Source organism: Oreochromis aureus, linkage group 2 (assembly GCF_013358895.1).
Source record: "Oreochromis aureus strain Israel breed Guangdong linkage group 2, ZZ_aureus, whole genome shotgun sequence".
Taxonomy (NCBI): Eukaryota; Metazoa; Chordata; class Actinopteri; order Cichliformes; family Cichlidae; genus Oreochromis; species Oreochromis aureus.
The window spans coordinates 31,689,089-31,698,474 of record NC_052943.1 but is presented as its reverse complement, the minus strand read 5'-3'; the positions used below and the strand labels follow the sequence as shown (position 1 = coordinate 31,698,474).

At 38.4% G+C, this 9,386-nt stretch overlaps 1 long non-coding RNA gene across 1 annotated transcript; it reads left to right on the top strand.

Moving 5' to 3' along the window:
• Positions 1 to 2,169: 2,169 nt before the first annotated feature.
• On the top strand, positions 2,170 to 8,620 carry LOC120433052. Its single transcript, XR_005608281.1, has 3 exons — positions 2,170 to 2,218; positions 2,342 to 2,407; positions 7,480 to 8,620. It is a non-coding gene; the product is annotated as an uncharacterized LOC120433052 (long non-coding RNA).
• The last annotated feature ends 766 nt before the right edge of the window (positions 8,621 to 9,386 follow it).

Sequence of the window (9,386 nt, the reverse complement as noted above, 5' to 3'; positions counted from 1 at the left end):
TAACGGGGGGGGGAGGGGACATTGGAAAAGCTCTTAACCCAAAAACAGGAATGCCAAGATGCATGAGCTGCAACAAAATCCAACCTTAACCCTCAACAGGTCAACAATGCCCTGGTTAGTTTTAAGAAGTTGAGACACAGACACAGTCATGCTGCTGCAGTCCTCTATGGCATGGTCTTATTACAAGCTAATATTGTAAAGCATTATTTTATAATACATTGCAAATTATATTAAAATAGTTTGCTGAACCCATGTGTATTATTCACACATCACAAATGATTATTTTACCACAAAGAGTGGCACATTAAAAGGATGCAGTTGTGGGTTAGGTCTGTTCCATCCATCCATTTTCTTTCACTTAACCAGGACAACGTCGCGGGGCAGAAGCCCAGACCTCTCTCTCCCGAGCCATCTCTTCCAGCTAATCCATGGGAATGTCAAGGCATTTCCAAGCTAGCCAAGAGATATAATCTTTCCAGCATGTCCTGGCTACAGGCACGTGCAGAGGGGGGGGCGGAAGGGGCTTGAGCACCCGCCCCTTTCCTGATGGGTGCCCAAAGTGCCCTTTTGTTGAGGCAATTTTATTTTTTAATTTTTAATTATTTTTTTTTTTAAATGTGTGTGTGCGTGTGGAGTCCTGTCTGTGCCCCTCAACAATAATATTTAACTATTAATCACATTTTTGCTAAATAAAAGGATCCGGCTTGCATCAGTCACATGATCACCATTAACCAATGATCGCCCTTGACGGCAGAACGCGCTGGTTACGAGCCGGGAACGAGCTCACAAAGAGCACGCGCATTTTTTGCGGTCCGGAGCTGTAGGAGAAACACAAATTAACTCAGAGACACAGACTGATGCGACAAAACCAGTAAGTAGGTGTACAGCGCACACTGTAGTCTACAGCACATAGGAGTATTAGCTTATTACGTACAAGTTGGTAAGCTGTCTTGTGGCAACTGACGAACTGAAACAAATGAGCGTGCTGTGTGTGCAACAGCGCGACAAACTTTACCTGTCCTTTTATTAACTGCACAAGTAGTGCTGGTCATAGCTGCTGGCTCACTGGGTAAGGCTGTCATGGGTCTGTAGCTCTGTCACCGTTTTAGGGAACATATTTAGTTTTAAAGTAAGTTACAGGGCTTTTTCCTGCCTTTCTGGAGGGATTATATTTCACTTAAAACGATCTAATATGCATGTCCACATAATAATAGATTATTATAATTATAATATTTAAAAAACACGCTGTATTTTAAAGAACATACATTAAGAAACAGATTATATTAGATTTATATTTTAAATAAGACAAAATGCTGATTTTACAGCAGCAAAATTATTGTATCTCTACAGTTTAAAAATGTAATAAGCGTTCTCCTGTACAGAGTGGATAGTGAAACAAATGGAATCATCATAAATACATTATTATAAATTTATTACTTTTTTCCCTCATTGCTTTATTATTGTAGCTCTAGTAATAAATAATAAGGGAAGGATTCTGGATCAGCACCATGATGGAAACTTGTGCCCACAGTATATACAGTATTCTGAAGGTCTAAAATGTCACTGTGTGTACATGCATGTGTGTGTTTTATGTATATGGATTTTTGAATTATTACTCATAATATAACATTGTCCAGACATGGTTGGTAAGGACATGAGGAGGAAACAGTAGGAGCTGTGTGAGGCTACTAAAGGCAGTGGATCCCTCAGCAGCTGGATTACAAAGAGCACAGGTAACATTAACACATGTACCAGTTGTTGGAGAGGTATTCCAGTATAAAAAATAATAAGCACAACTGAAATGTTTTGCTTCTATAACATTTTTCTGTCATCATTTTATTATAGATTAAGTGTAAGAGTTGTTAAGTGTGGATAATTAAATAATAGTTTATTGCAATAGCAAGTTGTGCCTTGTTCTCAGATGGACAGCAAGTGGAGAGTGATAGATGAGATGAGGGGATGGAAGGAGGAAGAGAGGCAAAGAGTGATTCACAGGCAGAGCCTTGTTTATTTCTCAGTTTTTTGTCGCCTTATGGTTCCAAGCACTGTCACCAATCTTTGCATTTTGTTATTATCTCATGACACTTGTTTAATCAGCTAGCATCTCTCCTATGGACTTTTTAATGTCTACAGTCTCAGATCAACACAGCCCTGCCCTCCAGCACTATCAGCAGCAGGAGCAGCAGCAACCCCTCAACAGCAACATTGTACCCATCAGGTAAAACATAGGCTACGTTTGCTTTGCCTCACAACAGTGATATAGTATGATGCGATCCCATATTAGATTCTTGATGAATGTGTGTTGTTGTTATTCAGCCTGGTTCAATGTGCCCCTTTTTAGCTTTGAGCACCCGCCCCTATAAACGTCTCTGCACGGCCCTGCCTGGCTACACAGTTCTGCATAAAGGTAATGGTACTTTCTAAATGTAGTTCCATACAAACATCAAATTTACTTATTGGGCTTTGTAAAGTTTACAAAAACATATGTTACTTGTATAGTGTAGTTCTTTGACATGGAGACAATTTAATCTGCTCATAGTTTAGCTCACTTACCCTGGTGGTTTGAGCCCAATGCTCATGCCAAATGCATCAAATGGGTGTTTTTCTGGTATTATCTAGCAGGTTTGATCACAGCTTCTATAGCGTTATCTTAAGACATTAGAAAGTAATTGCGTGTCCAGGTTTGGAAGACTGGGTGAATTTAGTACTTGAGATTGTATTATATAAACCTCAGTCAATTAAAAGTCAGCACAGTCTACCAGAACATACATGGCATGTTGAAGACCAATTTTGTTGGGCATTTTAGCCTGCATTTCATAATAGAGCAGTGAAACCAGACAAGTAGGGAGAGTGAATTGGAAGCTACACAGCAAACGGTAGCAGGTCAGACTTGAACCTGCACCACTGGATTCTAGCTATGTGGTTTATGATCATCTGCTCACCCACTGAGCTAAACTGGCTCAGGGATAAAGCTGATTTGAGTATTCACTATGACTATTTTTGTTAAGTGAGCGTTTTGGAAATGCATCTTTATCTCCCAGCATACATAAAAACAAACTCAATAAAAAAAGAACAAAGGATGTTCAGCAGGATCTCCTCCACACAAGGGCACTGTGCTTTAAAGCCACACCAGGTTAGAGTGTACCCCTGCCCAACCATCTCACCGACTTCTCATTAAAAGGAATTAAATACTATTAGGTATCCTATGTGAAAAATGAGTAATCCATTCTTTGAATGAAGTTTTATAGTTGCTGATACACACTACACTGAAACCTTTGCACCAGCCACAGACACCACCAGATAACCACCAGAGACTCTGTTCATGATACAAATGCATAATTGGAATTTCATTTGAAGCTACACCTCATGGCTTCTGAATATGTACTTGTTTATCATGTGGCTAAAACAACCATAATCCACCCTGAACTGGTCACTGGTAACCTGATAATTGTTATGGGATCATAACTCTGATGTACAGTGAAATATGGAAACATTAAATGGTGCTGACGAACACAGCTTACTGTGACTTTATCTGGCAGGTGTTGACCAACAGCGAAATATTTCTAACATGGCTACTGTCAATCCCCTGGAGGCATGAAGTACACTCTGAAGATCATAGTGAGAGGCTGCAGGGAGACAGACCCATGAGCTGAAACCCACAGAGAGCTGGTGACATGTTCCACCCAAATGTCAGCACGTACAAAGCATATTAATGCACCAGCTTTGTTTAGTCTGTCTTTTTTAGGGGTGTAGTTAGCGAAGTGCACATAACTTACATTATACATACAAAAACACACTCATGTATTAATGAGAAGATGACAGTGGAATCACAGAGCCCCTCTTGTGCTGTGCTGCATCTGTTCAAGTTGAACAAATGAGCAAGACTGGCATCTATGTGCATGCAATGTGATAAAAGCAAACAGGACTGCACTATTATATAACAAGAGGTAAACTATTTATGATGAGCTCACTCTAGACACCCGACCTACATACTGAAATCTACATCTTTCTTTTTCTTATCTTCTCACACCAGTTAAGTTTTTTTCTTTAATGTTTTAGTGTTTATTCTTCCCGCTACTTAATATGAACTTTCAATATCCCTTTGTTTTAAATTTTAACTTCAGTAGATGAAGCAAAGTGCCTTCTCCGGAGATCAACAAAGAACAACATGAAAACATTCTCAAGTTCCTAAAAATTGTTTGTTTAATCACCTTATATGCATGAGAGTTGCAACTTTGCTGAAGACTTTTGGACTCAGTATGATGAGCTAATCTATCCTTCCATTTTCTTATCATCATCATCATCATCTTTTATTTATATAGCACTTTAAAAACACAACTGTGCTGAACAATACAACTATAAATAGTAATAATATAAGAACTGAACAAAACAATAAAATTAATAAAAATTAATAAAAATGTCAGTCACCCACAGAGTTAAAAGCCAGAGAATAAAAATAGGTTTTTAATCTTGACTTAAAAACCGGCACTGATGTAGCTTGTCTAATATGAAGAGGAAGATTGTTCCAAAGCAACGGGGCCACAATAGAGAACCCCCCGCCTCCTCTGAGTTTCAGCTGTGACTTAGGGACTGAAAGCAGTAGTTGCTCAGCTGATCGGAGGGAACGAGTGGGAACATAAGGCTTCAACAAATCGGATAAATAAACCGGTGCCAAACCATTTTAAGATTTAAAAACCAGTATTCGATTGGAAGCCAATGTAGAGAGGCCAAAACCGGAGTGATGTGGTCGAATTTCCTTCTACCAGTTAAAAATCGAGCCGCAGCATTTTGTACTAATTGTAAGTGTGACAAAGTGCCCAGCCCAGCCCCTATTAAAATGGAAATAAAATAATCCAGGCGTGAAGTAATAAAAGCATGAATTACAGTTTCTAAGTTATGTTTGGAGAGAAAGGGCTTGACCTTCGATAGACGTCTGAGGTGGTAGAATGCTGATTTTACCACCCCATTAACGTGGTCATCAAAGGCAAGTGCAGAATCGATCTTTACTCCAAGATTTGTGATCGAACTTTTCAAAAAAGAGGTCAAAACAGCGAAATCAACATCTGGAGGGTCAGAAAATTGATTTGGGCCAAATAAAATCGCTTTCTTTTTGCGATTGTTAAAATTTAAAAATCTTTTAGCCATCCATGACTTAAAGATTTGACGATTTTATTTACCTTTTAGATGACTAAAAGGTAAATACACAGATGTGGATTCAAAGGCCACCAGTGCCGTAGTTTTACTTATCTGCCAAAAATAACAATGTGTTCTTGTGTTTTCAGTTTAAATTCTATTAAAATTCAGGATATTTCACAGCTTAAAAGGACCATTGGCCAAAAGGCAGAAATTGGGGAAGTTATAATGTAATGCATGCTGGAATGGGTTCAGCAGGAGTCTTGACAATGAAGAGACACTTCAGTCAAGGGTAAACTAAAAGCTTTAGAATCTTCACAAATATCATAAGGGAGCTGAATTGGATTTTCCTTACTAAAATTGACCTGGAGCACCCCATATCATCCTCCAACATACAGCACACTAGCTCACAGACTGTGTGTGAACAAGTGTAATAAGCAGTGTAAAAAGCAGAGCACGTATAAAGTCTTAAATGGTTTCCGGCATGTCCTGGTTAATCAGTGTCCTCACAAACTATTAACCAGGGGCTGGATGTCTAAACAATGTGAGGACCTCATGCATAGTTGAGTGTATACTTTGTTTTCTGCTGCTGATGATAAGGTGAAGCAAATATGAAAAATAAAGTCAGACAATTTAACATGACAGTCAGTTTCACAGTGCTTGAATTTCTTATTATAATTATTTATATTTTTTCCTTCTACCCACATTAATATGCTCAATTTGCCATTCACAAGCTTCATTGAAAATAAGTCAATGTACATTGAATTTTATCTACCATCTTATTATTGGATAACTAATTGTAGATGCTATAAATAACTGTGGCCATGAGTAATGTTCTCCTCTTTCATCAAAGAAACCAACATCTGAGTACTGGCCAAAAGTACTACCCAGCATTATATTTACCTTCCAGGAAGCCCAATTTTCATGTACTTTGGTGATTATGAAGAGACAAAAAGACACGGTAACTGTTGAGTATACAGTACTGTGCCAAATTCTTGAGCCAACCCTTCTTTATATTTTCCATGGAACCAGACTTGATTGTAATTCTTTTAAAGTGGTATTGGGCAGCAGTTCTCCAGCCTTTCTGAAGGTCATTCAAATTTGGAAACTGGCTGCTTTTACACTTTTTAGTTCAGTCCTTGAATCTTACCATTTCAGAGGAGTGTCTTCTTTTATTGTTTTGTTTGGTCAGCCACTTAAAACTGACCTATGAGTTATTAATTATTAAGCATTAAACAAGGCAAATAACTGAAGAGATGGACCAGTGTTGTGTCAACACATAACTGATAACATAGGAATGAGCCAATTTTAAATTTGATCTCTTGGTACTTTGTTACAAGTTCCCTATTTATACTGCTTTTTACCTTTGCTTTAGAAAGGTATTCTAAAAATAAAGGTTATTATTACTAGTTATATTATTATTACAACAAGTCTGTTGCAAAAACATATATATCATAAAATAGTATTTTTGCACCAACAAGGTAATTTCCAAAGAGCTATTAGCCAAAACCTTAGCATGTCTTGTATAGTCGTCCTTAAATAATTAGAGGAAACTGAACAAGGGGAGGACAAAAGCAGAAACAAAATATATTCTACAGCAGATTTACATCGTATCTAAAAACCCATATCCTTAAGAAAAAGCAAAGTCCTTGCACAAGACCTGAGAGATGTGCCCGGCCTTTCAGTAGATCTATCTATTATTTGTCAAAACAGGGGAAAAGGCAGAGGTGTCGCAAAGCACTTTATTTTTCAAGTCAATATGCACAAATGAGGTCAGGAGAGAGGTATAGCAGTGCGGGTCTACAGACTTCTGTAAAGGCTGTGGCCTGGTTTGGGGCGATTTTGTCAAAATTGATTGAATTATTAATGTAGAAAAGTAACATCAGTTTGAGTTTGATCCACCATGCAGTACTTTCTGGAAAGCATTTGACTGGCAATGGCTTCAATGTTCAACATGACAAAGATCCCAAACACATTGCCACTGTAGTAAAGGCACTCCTGGACAGACTGTCATGGTTGGAATGTCCTCGCCGGACAACCTGTCTGTTATATTTTTGTGTGTGTGTTTCTCTCCCTTTCCTCCCCGCTCCTTCATGCTTGCTCAGCCCTCCGGGAGAGCGAGGGCTGAGCAGCCTCTGACCCGGAAGCACCTCCACACTGAAGCCTAATTTTCCATCCAGATGCCTCTAATCATACATCTTGGGCAGAAGTATTTAACGATGTGATCAGGCGGCAGTCAGCACTGAATTGTTGCACTAAGCCTGGTAGTACAGTGAGCTCTGTAAAAGTAATATTGTGTGGGCTAGGAAGCCTCCTCACCTGTCGTGTGTTGCTCTCCTTTTCTAGGACTTTGAGGATGGAGTGGATGGTTTGAAGTGAAGAAGCACGGTCACTGGATTATCACAAGTGAACGGAGTCACACTACTACTGGGATTCGGGAGAAGAGTACTATTTGGACTTTGCACCTTTTTTCATGTTGGGAACTGTAAATAAAACCGACTATCTCCAGTCATCTAGAGCTCCGTCTGAGTCCTCTCTTCCCGCTAACCGTGACATAGACAGACACACAGTTGAAAACTCTGTCATGAATTGGCCTCCGCAGAGCCCAGAGCTCATCTTACTGAAGCAGTTTAAATTCTCCTGATGGAGAGCAGAGCAAAAGACAGCCAGCATCCAAAGAAGACCTTTGGAACGTCCTTCAAGAAATTACAAGAACACATGTCTAAGACAGTTCAGGTTTTGCAGAAAAATAAAGGTGGCCATGCCGATTACTTATTCATTGTGAACTATGTTTTTGTTTTCATGCTGTATTTCGATGTATCTTTCCAAATTTCAATCACTTGCTGCACAAATTTGCCATTTTTTCAGTTTCACAGTGATCTTTATGCTCCTTTTTAACAATACAAAACCACAAAAATAGCAAGTGCGTTATTATCATTGACAGCATGTACATTTTAATTTATATTACTACAGGGGAAATAACATATTTAATGCCTGAGCGTGTGTCTGGCATAATAGTAAAAGATTAAAAAAAATATGCTGAAATAGATGTGTTTAGGTGATATGTGTTTATACATCCATTTGTCACTTAGAACAACATGTTGCAATGCATCGTAGTCTGTTTTGTAAAGGAAACACTGTAATTAAGAATATAAGTCATTCAAACGTTCTTTGAAGATATAAACCCGATCGAAATGCTGTGTTTCATTTCTAATCAATAGCAAACAGCTTATCAGTGTTCACAAGAAGCTGAAAACAACACCTGTATTCAGTGATAACAACAGTCAGTGTAACCGATTCAGTTGGATTTGGTTTAAAAAGACCATAAGTATACCTTTGTTTGAACTTAATATTTATAAATATCACTGGTGTGGAAGGATCTGATCTTTTGCTGTCATTTGTTTAAGCTTTATTAGTTCTTCATTATAAGAGTATGTATCACCACTTTACCTAGCTCTATTAGTGGAAATGTATGTATATTTATGTATAGTTTTGGGTCTGTGTGAATTAGAGAAAACCTCAAATTCAAACTTGTGCACCTAATTCTTATTTTTTTTAAGTCAAGCATGTAAACACATACTAGTTTTGGTATGAGCATCTGTGAGATGGAGAAAAATAAGAAGAAAGATAACGATTCTCCCTGCGAAATACAGCAGATGGATGGTTAGCTAGCAACACACTGTGTGACAAACTGCACACAAACAGTTTGTGTGTTTGCTCATGTTTGCTGAGCTGATAGAAATGCTACATTTCAAATTAACTGCCACCTAAAAAAACATCACTCCCTTTATGCTCCTCAGTCCTCTTCTGTAAGGCTAGCTAGATGCTGAAGTACCACAACCGCAACTTATGGACACCTGCAGTCATTTCGTGTTGTGGGAAAAAAAGAGAAAAACAAACGGTGCACTTTAAACCCTGGCTTTGGCACATGTCATCTCTTTTTATGCGACTTCCCCTGCTGATTAATACACGAGCAGGATTGCCTTTCATGCGTTACTGTTTAGGCTCAGATTGGTTTGATGTTTGGAGGCTCGCAGTGAGTGAAATAATAACTCCTATCAGATGCGTTAAACCAAAAGTAATGAGCCCAATTTGAAAATGTAAGGAGTAGAAAGTACAGGTATGCGTTTAAAAATGTAGGGAGTAAAAGTAAAAAGTTGTTTGAAAAATTAATACACAAGTAAGGCACAGATACCTTAAAATTCCACTTAAGTACAGTAACAAAGTACCATATTTGTACTTCATTACTTCCC